Genomic DNA, 18,194 nt, shown 5'->3' with positions numbered 1-18,194 from the left:
ACATAAGTGCGAAAAGTGGTTTTTCCACACTAATACAAGTGCAAAAGTGGTTTCCTGCACCAACACAAGTGCGAAAAGTGGTTTTTCAACACTAACACAAGTGCGAAAAGTGGTTTTTCAACACTAACACAAGTGCGAAAAGTGGTTTTTCAACACTAACACAAGTGCGAAAAGTGGTTTTTCCACACTAATACAAGTGCAAAAGTGGTTTCCTGCACCAACACAGGTGCGAAAAGTGGTTTTTCAACACTAACACAAGTGCGAAAAGTGGTTTTTCAACACTATCACAAGTGCAAAAAGTGTTTTTTCCACACTAATACAAGTGCAAAAGTGGTTTCCTGCACCAACACAAGTGCGAAAAGAGGTTTTTCAACACTAACACAAGTGCGAAAAGTGGTTTTTCAACACTAACACAAGTGCGAAAAGTGGTTTGTCAACACTAACACAAGTGCGAAAAGTGGTTTTTCAACACTAACACAAGTGCGAAAAGTGGTTTTTCAACACTATCACAAGTGCAAAAAGTGCTTTTTCCACACTAATACAACTGCAAAAAGTGGTTTTTCCACACTAATACAAGTGCAAAAGTGGTTTCCTGCACCAACACAATTACGAAAAGTGGTTTTCCACACTAATACAAGTGCAAAAGTGGTTTCCTGCACCAACACAATTGCGAAAAGTGGTGTTTCAACACTATCACTAGTGCAAAAAGTGTTTTTTCCACACTAATACAAGTGCGAAAAGTGGTTTTTCAACACTAACACAAGTGCAAAAAGTGTTTTTTCCACACTAATACAAGTGCAAAAGTGGTTTCCTGCACCAACACAAGTGCGAAAAGTGGTTTTTCAACACTAACACAAGTGCGAAAAGTGGTTTTTCAACACTATCACAAGTGCAAAAAGTGTTTTTTCCACACTAATACAAGTGCAAAAGTGGTTTCCTGCACCAACACAAGTGCGAAAAGTGGTTTTTCAACACTAACACAAGTGCGAAAAGTGGTTATTCAACACTATCACAAGTGCAAAAAGTGAATTTTCCACACTAATGCAAGTGCAAAAGTGGTTTCCCGCACCAACACAAGTGCGAAAAGTGGTTTTTCAACACTAACACAAGTGCGAAAAGTGGTTTTTCAACACTATCACAAGTGCAAAAAGTGTTTTTTCCACACTAATACAAGTGCGAAAAGTGGTTTTTCCACACTAATACAAGTGCAAAAGTGGTTTCCTACACCAACAAAAGTGCGAAAAGTGGTTTTTCAACACTAACACACGTGCGAAAAGTGGTTTTTCAACACTAACACAAGTGCGAAAAGTGGTTTTTCAACACTATCACAAGTGCAAAAAGTGTTTTTTCCACACTAATACAAGTGCGAAAAGTGGTTTTTCAACACTAACACAAGTGCGAAAAGTGGTTTTTCCACACTAATACAAGTGCAAAAGTTGTTTCCTGCACCAACACAAGTGCGAAAAGTGGTTTTTCAACACTAACACAAGTGCGAAAAGTGGTTTTTCAACACTATCACAAGTGCAAAAAGTGTTTTTTCCACACTAATACAAGTGCGAAAAGTGGTTTTTCAACACTAACACAAGTGCGAAAAGTGGTTTTTCCACACTAATACAAGTGCAAAAGTTGTTTCCTGCACCAACACAAGTGCGAAAAGTGGTTTTTCAACACTAACACAAGTGCGAAAAGTGGTTTTTCAACACTATCACAAGTGCAAAAAGTGTTTTTTCCAAACTAATACAAGTGCGAAAAGTGGTTTTTCAACACTAACACAAGTGCGAAAAGTGCTTTTTCCACACTAATACAAGTGCAAAAGTGGTTTCCTGCACCAACACAAGTGCGAAAAGTGGTTTTTCAACACTAACACAAGTGCGAAAAGTGGTTTTTCAACACTAACACAAGTGCGAAAAGTGGTTTTTCCACACTAATACAAGTGCAAAAGTGGTTTCCTGCACCAACACAATTGCGAAAAGTGGTTTTTCAACACTAACACAAGTGCGAAAAGTGGTTTTTCAACACTATCACAAGTGCAAAAAGTTTTTTTTCCACACTAATACAAGTGCAAAAGTGGTTTCCTGCACCAACACAAGTGCGAAAAGTGGTTTTTCAACACTATCACAAGTGCGAAAAGTGGTTTTTCAACACTAACACAAGTGCGAAAAGTGGTTTTTCCACACTAATACAAGTGCAAAAGTGGTTTCCTGCACCAACACAAGTGCGAAAAGTGGTTTTTCAACACTATCACAAGTGCAAAAAGTGTTTTTTCCACACTAATACAAGTGCGAAAAGTGGTTTTTCAACACTAACACAAGTGCGAAAAGTGGTTTTTCCACACTAATACAAGTGCAAACGTGGTTTCCTGCACCAACGCAAGTGCGAAAAGTGGTTTTTCAACACTAACACAAGTGCGAAAAGTGGTTTTTCAACACTAACATAAGTGCGAAAAGTGGTTTTTCCACACTAATACAAGTGCAAAAGTGGTTTCCTGCACCAACACAAGTGCGAAAAGTGGTTTTTCAACACTAACACAAGTGCGAAAAGTGGGTTTTCAACACTAACACAAGTGCGAAAAGTGGTTTTTCAACACTAACACAAGTGCGAAAAGTGGTTTTTCCACACTAATACAAGTGCAAAAGTGGTTTCCTGCACCAACACAGGTGCGAAAAGTGGTTTTTCAACACTAACACAAGTGCGAAAAGTGGTTTTTCAACACTATCACAAGTGCAAAAAGTGTTTTTTCCACACTAATACAAGTGCAAAAGTGGTTTCCTGCACCAACACAAGTGCGAAAAGTGGTTTTTCAACACTAACACAAGTGCGAAAAGTGGTTTTTCAACACTAACACAAGTGCGAAAAGTGGTTTTTCAACACTAACACAAGTGCGAAAAGTGGTTTTTCAACACTAACACAAGTGCGAAAAGTGGTTTTTCAACACTATCACAAGTGCAAAAAGTGTTTTTTCCACACTAATACAACTGCAAAAAGTGGTTTTTCCACACTAATACAAGTGCAAAAGTGGTTTCCTGCATCAACACAATTACGAAAAGTGGTTTTCCACACTAATACAAGTGCAAAAGTGGTTTCCTGCACCAACACAATTGCGAAAAGTGGTGTTTCAACACTATCACTAGTGCAAAAAGTGTTTTTTCCACACTAATACAAGTGCGAAAAGTGGTTTTTCAACACTAACACAAGTGCAAAAAGTGTTTTTTCCACACTAATACAAGTGCAAAAGTGGTTTCCTGCACCAACACAAGTGCGAAAAGTGGTTTTTCAACACTAACACAAGTGCGAAAAGTGGTTTTTCAACACTATCACAAGTGCAAAAAGTGTTTTTTCCACACTAATACAAGTGCAAAAGTGGTTTCCTGCACCAACACAAGTGCGAAAAGTGGTTTTTCAACACTAACACAAGTGCGAAAAGTGGTTATTCAACACTATCACAAGTGCAAAAAGTGAATTTTCCACACTAATGCAAGTGCAAAAGTGGTTTCCTGCACCAACACAAGTGCGAAAAGTGGTTTTTCAACACTAACACAAGTGCGAAAAGTGGTTTTTCAACACTATCACAAGTGCAAAAAGTGTTTTTTCCACACTAATACAAGTGCGAAAAGTGGTTTTTCCACACTAATACAAGTGCAAAAGTGGTTTCCTACACCAACAAAAGTGCGAAAAGTGGTTTTTCAACACTAACACAAGTGCGAAAAGTGGTTTTTCAACACTAACACAAGTGCGAAAAGTGGTTTTTCCACACTAATACAAGTGCAAAAGTGGTTTCCTGCACCAACACAAGTGCGCAAAGTGGTTTTTCAACACTAACACAAGTGCGAAAAGTTGGTTTTCAACACTATCACAAGTGCAAAAGGTGTTTTTTCCACACTAATACAAGTGCGAAAAGTGGTTTTTCAACACTAACACAAGTGCGAAAAGTGGTTTTTCCACACTAATACAAGTGCAAAAGTTGTTTCCTGCACCAACACAAGTGCGAAAAGTGGTTTTTCAACACTAACACAAGTGCGAAAAGTGGTTTTTCAACACTATCACAAGTGCAAAAAGTGTTTTTTCCAAACTAATACAAGTGCGAAAAGTGGTTTTTCAACACTAACACAAGTGCGAAAAGTGCTTTTTCCACACTAATACAAGTGCAAAAGTGGTTTCCTGCACCAACACAAGTGCGAAAAGTGGTTTTTCAACACTAACACAAGTGCGAAAAGTGGTTTTTCAACACTAACACAAGTGCGAAAAGTGGTTTTTCCACACTAATACAAGTGCAAAAGTGGTTTCCTGCACCAACACAATTGCGAAAAGTGGTTTTTCAACACTAACACAAGTGCGAAAAGTGGTTTTTCAACACTATCACAAGTGCAAAAAGTTTTTTTTCCACACTAATACAAGTGCAAAAGTGGTTTCCTGCACCAACACAAGTGCGAAAAGTGGTTTTTCAACACTAACACAAGTGCGAAAAGTGGTTTTTCAACACTAACACAAGTGCGAAAAGTGGTTTTTCCACACTAATACAAGTGCAAAAGTGGTTTCCTGCACCAACACAAGTGCGAAAAGTGGTTTTTCAACACTATCACAAGTGCAAAAAGTGTTTTTTCCACACTAATACAAGTGCGAAAAGTGGTTTTTCAACACTAACACAAGTGCGAAAAGTGGTTTTTCCACACTAATACAAGTGCAAACGTGGTTTCCTGCACCAACGCAAGTGCAAAAAGTGGTTTTTCAACACTAACACAAGTGCGAAAAGTGGTTTTTCAACACTAACATAAGTGCGAAAAGTGGTTTTTCCACACTAATACAAGTGCAAAAGTGGTTTCCTGCACCAACACAAGTGCGAAAAGTGGTTTTTCAACACTAACACAAGTGCGAAAAGTGGGTTTTCAACACTAACACAAGTGCGAAAAGTGGTTTTTCAACACTAACACAAGTGCGAAAAGTGGTTTTTCCACACTAATACAAGTGCAAAAGTGGTTTCCTGCACCAACACAGGTGCGAAAAGTGGTTTTTCAACACTAACACAAGTGCGAAAAGTGGTTTTTCAACACTATCACAAGTGCAAAAAGTGTTTTTTCCACACTAATACAAGTGCAAAAGTGGTTTCCTGCACCAACACAAGTGCGAAAAGTGGTTTTTCAACACTAACACAAGTGCGAAAAGTGGTTTTTCAACACTAACACAAGTGCGAAAAGTGGTTTTTCAACACTAACACAAGTGCGAAAAGTGGTTTTTCAACACTATCACAAGTGCAAAAAGTGTTTTTTCCACACTAATACAACTGCGAAAAGTGGTTTTTCAACACTAACACAAGTGCGAAAAGTGGTTTTTCCACACTAATACAAGTGCAAAAGTGGTTTCCTGCACCAACACAAGTGCGAAAAGTGGTTTTTCAACACTAACACAAGTGCGAAAAGTGGTTTTTCAACACTAACACAAGTGCGAAAAGTGGTTTTTCCACACTAATACAAGTGCAAAAGTGGTTTCCTGCACCAACACAATTACGAAAAGTGGTTTTCCACACTAATACAAGTGCAAAAGTGGTTTCCTGCACCAACACAATTGCGAAAAGTGGTGTTTCAACACTATCACAAGTGCAAAAAGTGTTTTTTCCACACTAATACAAGTGTGAAAAGTGGTTTTTCAACACTAACACAAGTGCAAAAAGTGTTTTTTCCACACTAATACAAGTGCAAAAGTGGTTTCCTGCACCAACACAAGTGCGAAAAGTGGTTTTTCAACACTAACACAAGTGCGAAAAGTGGTTATTCAACACTATCACAAGTGCAAAAAGTGAATTTTCCACATTAATGCAAGTGCAAAAGTGGTTTCCTGCACCAACACAAGTGCGAAAAGTAGTTTTTCAACACTAACACAAGTGCGAAAAGTGGTTTTTCAACACTAACACAAGTGCGAAAAGTGGTGTTTCAACACTATCACAAGTGCAAAAAGTGTTTTTTCCACACTAATACAAGTGCGAAAAGTGGTTTTACCACACTAATACAAGTGCAAAAGTGGTTTCCTACACCAACACAAGTGCGAAAAGTGGTTTTTCAACACTAACACAAGTGCGAAAAGTGGTTTTTCAACACTAACACAAGTGCGAAAAGTGGTTTTTCCACACTAATACAAGTGCAAAAGTGGTTTCCTGCACCAACACAAGTGCGCAAAGTGGTTTTTCAACACTAACACAAGTGCGAAAAGTGGTTTTTCAACACTATCACAAGTGCAAAAAGTGTTTTTTCCACACTAATACAAGTGCGAAAAGTGGTTTTTCAACACTAACACAAGTGCGAAAAGTGGTTTTTCCACACTAATACAAGTGGAAAAGTTGTTTCCTGCACCAACACAAGTGCGAAAAGTGGTTTTTCAACACTAACACAAGTGCGAAAAGTGGTTTTTCAACACAATCACAAGTGCAAAAAGTGTTTTTTCCAAACTAATACAAGTGCGAAAAATGGTTTTTCAACACTAACACAAGTGCGAAAAGTGCTTTTTCCACACTAATACAAGTGCAAAAGTGGTTTCCTGCATTAACACAAGTGCGAAAAGTGGTTTTTCAACACTAACACAAGTGCGAAAAGTGGTTTTTCAACACTAACACAAGTGCGAAAAGTGGTTTTTCCACACTAATACAAGTGCAAAAGTGGTTTCCTGCACCAACACAATTGCGAAAAGTGGTTTTTCAACACTAACACAAGTGCGAAAAGTGGTTTTTCCACACGAATACAAGTGCAAAAGTGGTTTCCTGCACCAACACAAGTGCGAAAAGTGGTTTTTCAACACTAACACAAGTGCGAAAAGTGGTTTTTCAAAACTAACACAAGTGCGAAAAGTGGTTTTTCAACACTAACACAAGTGCGAAAAGTGGTTTTTCAACACTAACACAAGTGCGAAAAGTGGTTTTTCAACAGTAACACAAGTGCGAAAAGTGGTTTTTCCACACTAATACAAGTGCAAAAGTGGTTTCCTGCACCAACACAGGTGCGAAAAGTGGTTTTTCAACACTAACACAAGTGCGAAAAGTGGTTTTTCAACACTATCACAAGTGCAAAAAGTGTTTTTTCCACACTAATACAAGTGCAAAAACGGTTTTTCCACACTAATACAAGTGCAAAAGTTGTTTCCTGCACCAACACAAGTGCGAAAAGTGGTTTTTCAACACTAACACAAGTGCGAAAAGTGGTTTTTCAACACTATCACAAGTGCAAAAAGTGTTTTTTCCAAACTAATACAAGTGCGAAAAGTGGTTTTTCAACACTAACACAAGTGCGAAAAGTGCTTTTTCCACACTAATACAAGTGCAAAAGTGGTTTCCTGCACCAACACAAGTGCGAAAAGTGGTTTTTCAACACTAACACAAGTGCGAAAAGTGGTTTTTCAACACTAACACAAGTGCGAAAAGTGGTTTTTCCACACTAATACAAGTGCAAAAGTGGTTTCCTGCACCAACACAATTGCGAAAAGTGGTTTTTCAACACTAACACAAGTGCGAAAAGTGGTTTTTCAACACTATCACAAGTGCAAAAAGTTTTTTTTCCACACTAATACAAGTGCAAAATTGGTTTCCTGCACCAACACAAGTGCGAAAAGTGGTTTTTCAACACTAACACAAGTGCGAAAAGTGGTTTTTCAACACTAACACAAGTGCGAAAAGTGGTTTTTCCACACTAATACAAGTGCAAAAGTGGTTTCCTGCACCAACACAAGTGCGAAAAGTGGTTTTTCAACACTATCACAAGAGCAAAAAGTGTTTTTTCCACACTAATACAAGTGCGAAAAGTGGTTTTTCAACACTAACACAAGTGCGAAAAGTGGTTTTTCCACACTAATACAAGTGCAAAAGTGGTTTCCTGCACCAACACAAGTGCGAAAAGTGGTTTTTCAACACTAACACAAGTGCGAAAAGTGGTTTTTCAACACTAACATAAGTGCGAAAAGTGGTTTTTCCACACTAATACAAGTGCGAAAAGTGGTTTTTCAACACTAACACAAGTGCGAAAAGTGGGTTTTCAACACTAACACAAGTGCGAAAAGTGGTTTTTCAACACTAACACAAGTGCGAAAAGTGGTTTTTCCACACTAATACAAGTGCAAAAGTGGTTTCCTGCACCAACACAGGTGCGAAAAGTGGTTTTTCAAAACTAACACAAGTGCGAAAAGTGGTTTTTCAACACTATCACAAGTGCAAAAAGTGTTTTTTCCACACTAATACAAGTGCAAAAGTGGTTTCCTGCACCAACACAAGTGCGAAAAGTGGTTTTTCAACACTAACACAAGTGCGAAAAGTGGTTTTTCAACACTAACACAAGTGCGAAAAGTGGTTTTTCAACACTAACACAAGTGCGAAAAGTGGTTTTTCAACACTAATACAAGTGCGAAAAGTGGTTTTTCAACACTATCACAAGTGCAAAAAGTGTTTTTTCCACACTAATACAACTGCGAAAAGTGGTTTTTCAACACTAACACAAGTGCGAAAAGTGGTTTTTCCACACTAATACAAGTGCAAAAGTGGTTTCCTGCACCAACACAAGTGCGAAAAGTGGTTTTTCAACACTAACACAAGTGCGAAAAGTGGTTTTTCAACACTAACACAAGTGCGAAAAGTGGTTTTTCCACACTAATACAAGTGCAAAAGTGGTTTCCTGCACCAACACAATTACGAAAAGTGGTTTTCCACACTAATACAAGTGCAAAAGTGGTTTCCTGCACCAACACAATTGCGAAAAGTGGTGTTTCAACACTAACACAAGTGCGAAAAGTGTTTTTTCCACACTAATACAAGTGCGAAAAGTGGTTTTTCAACACTAACACAAGTGCAAAAAGTGTTTTTTCCACACTAATACAAGTGCAAAAGTGGTTTCCTGCACCAACACAAGTGCGAAAAGTGGTTTTTCAACACTAACACAAGTGCGAAAAGTGGTTATTCAACACTATCACAAGTGCAAAAAGTGAATTTTCCACACTAATGCAAGTGCAAAAGTGGTTTCCTGCACCAACACAAGTGCGAAAAGTAGTTTTTCAACACTAACACAAGTGCGAAAAGTGGTTTTTCAACACTAACACAAGTGCGAAAAGTGGTTTTTCAACACTATCACAAGTGCAAAAAGTGTTTTTTCCACACGAATACAAGTGCGAAAAGTGGTTTTTCCACACTAATACAAGTGCAAAGGTGGTTTCCTCCACCAACACAAGTGCGAAAAGTGGTTTTTCAACACTAACACAAGTGTGAAAAGTGGTTTTTCAACACTAACACAAGTGCGAAAAGTGGTTTTTCCACACTAATACAAGTGCAAAAGTGGTTTCCTGCACCAACACAAGTGCGCAAAGTGGTTTTTCAACACTAACACAAGTGCGAAAAGTGGTTTTTCAACACTATCACAAGTGCAAAAAGTGTTTTTTCCACACTAATACAAGTGCGAAAAGTGTTTTTTCAACACTAACACAAGTGCGAAAAGTGGTTTTTCCACACTAATACAAGTGCAGAAGTTGTTTCCTGCACCAACACAAGTGCGAAAAGTGGTTTTTCAACACTAACACAAGTGCGAAAAGTGGTTTTTCAACACAATCACAAGTGCAAAAAGTGTTTTTTCCAAACTAATACAAGTGCGAAAAGTGGTTTTTCAACACTAACACAAGTGCGAAAAGTGCTTTTTCCACACTAATACAAGTGCAAAAGTAGTTTCCTGCACCAACACAAGTGCGAAAAGTGGTTTTTCAACACTAACACAAGTGCGAAAAGTGGTTTTTCAACACTAACACAAGTGCGAAAAGTGGTTTTTCCACACTAATACAAGTGCAAAAGTGGTTTCCTGCACCAACACAATTGCGAAAAGTGGTTTTTCAACACTAACACAAGTGCGAAAAGTGGTTTTTCAACACTATCACAAGTGCAAAAAGTTTTTTTTCCACACTAATACAAGTGCAAAAGTGGTTTCCTGCACCAACACAAGTGCGAAAAGTGGTTTTTCAACACTAACACAAGTGCGAAAAGTGGTTTTTCAACACTATCACAAGTGCAAAAAGTGTTTTTTCCACACTAATACAAGTGCGAAAAGTGGTTTTTCAACACTAACACAAGTGCGAAAAGTGGTTTTTCCACACTAATACAAGTGGAAAAGTTGTTTCCTGCACCAACACAAGTGCGAAAAGTGGTTTTTCAACACTAACACAAGTGCGAAAAGTGGTTTTTCAACACAATCACAAGTGCAAAAAGTGTTTTTTCCAAACTAATACAAGTGCGAAAAATGGTTTTTCAACACTAACACAAGTGCGAAAAGTGCTTTTTCCACACTAATACAAGTGCAAAAGTGGTTTCCTGCATTAACACAAGTGCGAAAAGTGGTTTTTCAACACTAACACAAGTGCGAAAAGTGGTTTTTCAACACTAACACAAGTGCGAAAAGTGGTTTTTCCACACTAATACAAGTGCAAAAGTGGTTTCCTGCACCAACACAATTGCGAAAAGTGGTTTTTCAACACTAACACAAGTGCGAAAAGTGGTTTTTCAACACTATCACAAGTGCAAAAAGTTTTTTTTCCACACGAATACAAGTGCAAAAGTGGTTTCCTGCACCAACACAAGTGCGAAAAGTGGTTTTTCAACACTAACACAAGTGCGAAAAGTGGTTTTTCAAAACTAACACAAGTGCGAAAAGTGGTTTTTCAACACTAACACAAGTGCGAAAAGTGGTTTTTCAACACTAACACAAGTGCGAAAAGTGGTTTTTCAACAGTAACACAAGTGCGAAAAGTGGTTTTTCCACACTAATACAAGTGCAAAAGTGGTTTCCTGCACCAACACAGGTGCGAAAAGTGGTTTTTCAACACTAACACAAGTGCGAAAAGTGGTTTTTCAACACTATCACAAGTGCAAAAAGTGTTTTTTCCACACTAATACAAGTGCAAAAGTGGTTTTTCCACACTAATACAAGTGCAAAAGTTGTTTCCTGCACCAACACAAGTGCGAAAAGTGGTTTTTCAACACTAACACAAGTGCGAAAAGTGGTTTTTCAACACTATCACAAGTGCAAAAAGTGTTTTTTCCAAACTAATACAAGTGCGAAAAGTGGTTTTTCAACACTAACACAAGTGCGAAAAGTGCTTTTTCCACACTAATACAAGTGCAAAAGTGGTTTCCTGCACCAACACAAGTGCGAAAAGTGGTTTTTCAACACTAACACAAGTGCGAAAAGTGGTTTTTCAACACTAACACAAGTGCGAAAAGTGGTTTTTCCACACTAATACAAGTGCAAAAGTGGTTTCCTGCACCAACACAATTGCGAAAAGTGGTTTTTCAACACTAACACAAGTGCGAAAAGTGGTTTTTCAACACTATCACAAGTGCAAAAAGTTTTTTTTCCACACTAATACAAGTGCAAAATTGGTTTCCTGCACCAACACAAGTGCGAAAAGTGGTTTTTCAACACTAACACAAGTGCGAAAAGTGGTTTTTCAACACTAACACAAGTGCGAAAAGTGGTTTTTCCACACTAATACAAGTGCAAAAGTGGTTTCCTGCACCAACACAAGTGCGAAAAGTGGTTTTTCAACACTATCACAAGAGCAAAAAGTGTTTTTTCCACACTAATACAAGTGCGAAAAGTGGTTTTTCAACACTAACACAAGTGCGAAAAGTGGTTTTTCCACACTAATACAAGTGCAAAAGTGGTTTCCTGCACCAACACAAGTGCGAAAAGTGGTTTTTCAACACTAACACAAGTGCGAAAAGTGGTTTTTCAACACTAACATAAGTGCGAAAAGTGGTTTTTCCACACTAATACAAGTGCGAAAAGTGGTTTTTCAACACTAACACAAGTGCGAAAAGTGGGTTTTCAACACTAACACAAGTGCGAAAAGTGGTTTTTCAACACTAACACAAGTGCGAAAAGTGGTTTTTCCACACTAATACAAGTGCAAAAGTGGTTTCCTGCACCAACACAGGTGCGAAAAGTGGTTTTTCAAAACTAACACAAGTGCGAAAAGTGGTTTTTCAACACTATCACAAGTGCAAAAAGTGTTTTTTCCACACTAATACAAGTGCAAAAGTGGTTTCCTGCACCAACACAAGTGCGAAAAGTGGTTTTTCAACACTAACACAAGTGCGAAAAGTGGTTTTTCAACACTAACACAAGTGCGAAAAGTGGTTTTTCAACACTAACACAAGTGCGAAAAGTGGTTTTTCAACACTAATACAAGTGCGAAAAGTGGTTTTTCAACACTATCACAAGTGCAAAAAGTGTTTTTTCCACACTAATACAACTGCGAAAAGTGGTTTTTCAACACTAACACAAGTGCGAAAAGTGGTTTTTCCACACTAATACAAGTGCAAAAGTGGTTTCCTGCACCAACACAAGTGCGAAAAGTGGTTTTTCAACACTAACACAAGTGCGAAAAGTGGTTTTTCAACACTAACACAAGTGCGAAAAGTGGTTTTTCCACACTAATACAAGTGCAAAAGTGGTTTCCTGCACCAACACAATTACGAAAAGTGGTTTTCCACACTAATACAAGTGCAAAAGTGGTTTCCTGCACCAACACAATTGCGAAAAGTGGTGTTTCAACACTAACACAAGTGCGAAAAGTGTTTTTTCCACACTAATACAAGTGCGAAAAGTGGTTTTTCAACACTAACACAAGTGCAAAAAGTGTTTTTTCCACACTAATACAAGTGCAAAAGTGGTTTCCTGCACCAACACAAGTGCGAAAAGTGGTTTTTCAACACTAACACAAGTGCGAAAAGTGGTTATTCAACACTATCACAAGTGCAAAAAGTGAATTTTCCACACTAATGCAAGTGCAAAAGTGGTTTCCTGCACCAACACAAGTGCGAAAAGTAGTTTTTCAACACTAACACAAGTGCGAAAAGTGGTTTTTCAACACTAACACAAGTGCGAAAAGTGGTTTTTCAACACTATCACAAGTGCAAAAAGTGTTTTTTCCACACGAATACAAGTGCGAAAAGTGGTTTTTCCACACTAATACAAGTGCAAAGGTGGTTTCCTCCACCAACACAAGTGCGAAAAGTGGTTTTTCAACACTAACACAAGTGTGAAAAGTGGTTTTTCAACACTAACACAAGTGCGAAAAGTGGTTTTTCCACACTAATACAAGTGCAAAAGTGGTTTCCTGCACCAACACAAGTGCGCAAAGTGGTTTTTCAACACTAACACAAGTGCGAAAAGTGGTTTTTCAACACTATCACAAGTGCAAAAAGTGTTTTTTCCACACTAATACAAGTGCGAAAAGTGTTTTTTCAACACTAACACAAGTGCGAAAAGTGGTTTTTCCACACTAATACAAGTGCAGAAGTTGTTTCCTGCACCAACACAAGTGCGAAAAGTGGTTTTTCAACACTAACACAAGTGCGAAAAGTGGTTTTTCAACACAATCACAAGTGCAAAAAGTGTTTTTTCCAAACTAATACAAGTGCGAAAAGTGGTTTTTCAACACTAACACAAGTGCGAAAAGTGCTTTTTCCACACTAATACAAGTGCAAAAGTAGTTTCCTGCACCAACACAAGTGCGAAAAGTGGTTTTTCAACACTAACACAAGTGCGAAAAGTGGTTTTTCAAAACTAACACAAGTGCGAAAAGTGGTTTTTCAACACTAACACAAGTGCGAAAAGTGGTTTTTCAACACTAACACAAGTGCGAAAAGTGGTTTTTCAACAGTAACACAAGTGCGAAAAGTGGTTTTTCCACACTAATACAAGTGCAAAAGTGGTTTCCTGCACCAACACAGGTGCGAAAAGTGGTTTTTCAACACTAACACAAGTGCGAAAAGTGGTTTTTCAACACTATCACAAGTGCAAAAAGTGTTTTTTCCACACTAATACAAGTGCAAAAGTGGTTTTTCCACACTAATACAAGTGCAAAAGTTGTTTCCTGCACCAACACAAGTGCGAAAAGTGGTTTTTCAACACTAACACAAGTGCGAAAAGTGGTTTTTCAACACTATCACAAGTGCAAAAAGTGTTTTTTCCAAACTAATACAAGTGCGAAAAGTGGTTTTTCAACACTAACACAAGTGCGAAAAGTGCTTTTTCCACACTAATACAAGTGCAAAAGTGGTTTCCTGCACCAACACAAGTGCGAAAAGTGGTTTTTCAACACTAACACAAGTGCGAAAAGTGGTTTTTCAACACTAACACAAGTGCGAAAAGTGGTTTTTCCACACTAATACAAGTGCAAAAGTGGTTTCCTGCACCAACACAATTGCGAAAAGTGGTTTTTCAACACTAACACAAGTGCGAAAAGTGGTTTTTCAACACTATCACAAGTGCAAAAAGTTTTTTTTCCACACTAATACAAGTGCAAAATTGGTTTCCTGCACCAACACAAGTGCGAAAAGTGGTTTTTCAACACTAACACAAGTGCGAAAAGTGGTTTTTCAACACTAACACAAGTGCGAAAAGTGGTTTTTCCACACTAATACAAGTGCAAAAGTGGTTTCCTGCACCAACACAAGTGCGAAAAGTGGTTTTTCAACACTATCACAAGAGCAAAAAGTGTTTTTTCCACACTAATACAAGTGCGAAAAGTGGTTTTTCAACACTAACACAAGTGCGAAAAGTGGTTTTTCCACACTAATACAAGTGCAAAAGTGGTTTCCTGCACCAACACAAGTGCGAAAAGTGGTTTTTCAACACTAACACAAGTGCGAAAAGTGGTTTTTCAACACTAACATAAGTGCGAAAAGTGGTTTTTCCACACTAATACAAGTGCGAAAAGTGGTTTTTCAACACTAACACAAGTGCGAAAAGTGGGTTTTCAACACTAACACAAGTGCGAAAAGTGGTTTTTCAACACTAACACAAGTGCGAAAAGTGGTTTTTCCACACTAATACAAGTGCAAAAGTGGTTTCCTGCACCAACACAGGTGCGAAAAGTGGTTTTTCAAAACTAACACAAGTGCGAAAAGTGGTTTTTCAACACTATCACAAGTGCAAAAAGTGTTTTTTCCACACTAATACAAGTGCAAAAGTGGTTTCCTGCACCAACACAAGTGCGAAAAGTGGTTTTTCAACACTAACACAAGTGCGAAAAGTGGTTTTTCAACACTAACACAAGTGCGAAAAGTGGTTTTTCAACACTAACACAAGTGCGAAAAGTGGTTTTTCAACACTAATACAAGTGCGAAAAGTGGTTTTTCAACACTATCACAAGTGCAAAAAGTGTTTTTTCCACACTAATACAACTGCGAAAAGTGGTTTTTCAACACTAACACAAGTGCGAAAAGTGGTTTTTCCACACTAATACAAGTGCAAAAGTGGTTTCCTGCACCAACACAAGTGCGAAAAGTGGTTTTTCAACACTAACACAAGTGCGAAAAGTGGTTTTTCAACACTAACACAAGTGCGAAAAGTGGTTTTTCCACACTAATACAAGTGCAAAAGTGGTTTCCTGCACCAACACAATTACGAAAAGTGGTTTTCCACACTAATACAAGTGCAAAAGTGGTTTCCTGCACCAACACAATTGCGAAAAGTGGTGTTTCAACACTAACACAAGTGCGAAAAGTGTTTTTTCCACACTAATACAAGTGCGAAAAGTGGTTTTTCAACACTAACACAAGTGCAAAAAGTGTTTTTTCCACACTAATACAAGTGCAAAAGTGGTTTCCTGCACCAACACAAGTGCGAAAAGTGGTTTTTCAACACTAACACAAGTGCGAAAAGTGGTTATTCAACACTATCACAAGTGCAAAAAGTGAATTTTCCACACTAATGCAAGTGCAAAAGTGGTTTCCTGCACCAACACAAGTGCGAAAAGTAGTTTTTCAACACTAACACAAGTGCGAAAAGTGGTTTTTCAACACTAACACAAGTGCGAAAAGTGGTTTTTCAACACTATCACAAGTGCAAAAAGTGTTTTTTCCACACGAATACAAGTGCGAAAAGTGGTTTTTCCACACTAATACAAGTGCAAAGGTGGTTTCCTCCACCAACACAAGTGCGAAAAGTGGTTTTTCAACACTAACACAAGTGTGAAAAGTGGTTTTTCAACACTAACACAAGTGCGAAAAGTGGTTTTTCCACACTAATACAAGTGCAAAAGTGGTTTCCTGCACCAACACAAGTGCGCAAAGTGGTTTTTCAACACTAACACAAGTGCGAAAAGTGGTTTTTCAACACTATCACAAGTGCAAAAAGTGTTTTTTCCACACTAATACAAGTGCGAAAAGTGTTTTTTCAACACTAACACAAGTGCGAAAAGTGGTTTTTCCACACTAATACAAGTGCAGAAGTTGTTTCCTGCACCAACACAAGTGCGAAAAGTGGTTTTTCAACACTAACACAAGTGCGAAAAGTGGTTTTTCAACACAATCACAAGTGCAAAAAGTGTTTTTTCCAAACTAATACAAGTGCGAAAAGTGGTTTTTCAACACTAACACAAGTGCGAAAAGTGCTTTTTCCACACTAATACAAGTGCAAAAGTAGTTTCCTGCACCAACACAAGTGCGAAAAGTGGTTTTTCAACACTAACACAAGTGCGAAAAGTGGTTTTTCAACACTAACACAAGTGCGAAAAGTGGTTTTTCCACACTAATACAAGTGCAAAAGTGGTTTCCTGCACCAACACAATTGCGAAAAGTGGTTTTTCAACACTAACACAAGTGCGAAAAGTGGTTTTTCAACACTATCACAAGTGCAAAAAGTTTTTTTTCCACACTAATACAAGTGCAAAAGTGGTTTCCTGCACCAACACAAGTGCGAAAAGTGGTTTTTCAACACTAACACAAGTGCGAAAAGTGGTTTTTCAACACTAACACAAGTGCGAAAAGTGGTTTTTCCACACTAATACAAGTGCAAAAGTGGTTTCCTGCACCAACACAAGTGCGAAAAGTGGTTTTTCAACACTATCACAAGTGCAAAAAGTGTTTTTTCCACACTAATACAAGTGCGAAAAGTGGTTTTTCAACACTAGTTTCCTGCACCAACACAAGTGCGAAAAGTGGTTTTTCAACACTAACACAAGTGCGAAAAGTGGTTTTTCGACACTAACACAAGTGCGAAAAGTGGTTTTTCAACACTAACACAAGTAAGAAAAGTGGTTTTTCAACACTATCACAAGTGCAAAAAGTGTTTTTTCCACACTAATACAACTGCGAAAAGTGGTTTTTCAACACTAACACAAGTGCGAAAAGTGGTTTTCCACACTAATACAAGTGCAAAAGTGGTTTCCTGCACCAACACAAGTGCGAAAAGTGGTTTTTCAACACTAACACAAGTGCGAAAAGTGGTTTTTCAACACTAACACAAGTGCGAAAAGTGGTTTTTCAACACTAACACAAGTGCGAAAAGTGGTTTTTCCACACTAATACAAGTGCAAAAGTGGTTTCCTGCACCAACACAGGTGCGAAAAGTGGTTTTTCAACACTAACACAAGTGCGAAAAGTGGTTTTTCAACACTATCACAAGTGCAAAAAGTGTTTTTTCCACACTAATACAAGTGCAAAAGTGGTTTCCTGCACCAACACAAGTGGTTTTTCAACACTAACACAAGTGCGAATAGTGGTTTTTCAACACTAACACAAGTGCGAAAAGTGGTTTTTCAACACTAACACAAGTGCGAAAAGTGGTTTTTCAACACTAACACAAGTGCGGAAAGTGGTTTTTCAACACTATCACAAGTGCAAAAAGTGTTTTTTCCACACTAATACAACTGCGAAAAGTGGTTTTTCAACACTAACACAAGTGCGAAAAGTGGTTTTTCCACACTAATACAAGTGCAAAAGTGGTTTCCTGCACCAACACAAGTGCGAAAAGTGGTTTTTCAACACTAACACAAGTGCGAAAAGTGGTTTTTCAACACTAACACAAGTGCGAAAAGTGGTTTTTCAACACTATCACAAGTGCAAAAAGTGTTTTTTCCACACTAATACAAGTGCAAAAGTGGTTTTTCCACACTAATACAAGTGCAAAAGTTGTTTCCTGCACCAACACAAGTGCGAAAAGTGGTTTTTCAACACTAACACAAGTGCGAAAAGTGGTTTTTCAACACTATCACAAGTGCAAAAAGTGTTTTTTCCAAACTAATACAAGTGCGAAAAGTGGTTTTTCAACACTAACACAAGTGCGAAAAGTGCTTTTTCCACACTAATACAAGTGCAAAAGTGGTTTCCTGCACCAACACAAGTGCGAAAAGTGGTTTTTCAACACTAACACAAGTGCGAAAAGTGGTTTTTCAACACT

The sequence above is a fragment of the Myxine glutinosa genome, unplaced genomic scaffold, assembly GCF_964187855.1.
Source record: "Myxine glutinosa unplaced genomic scaffold, kmMyxGlut1.1 SCAFFOLD_386, whole genome shotgun sequence".
NCBI lineage: Eukaryota > Metazoa > Chordata > Myxini > Myxiniformes > Myxinidae > Myxine > Myxine glutinosa.
This window is presented reverse-complemented; position numbering follows the sequence as displayed.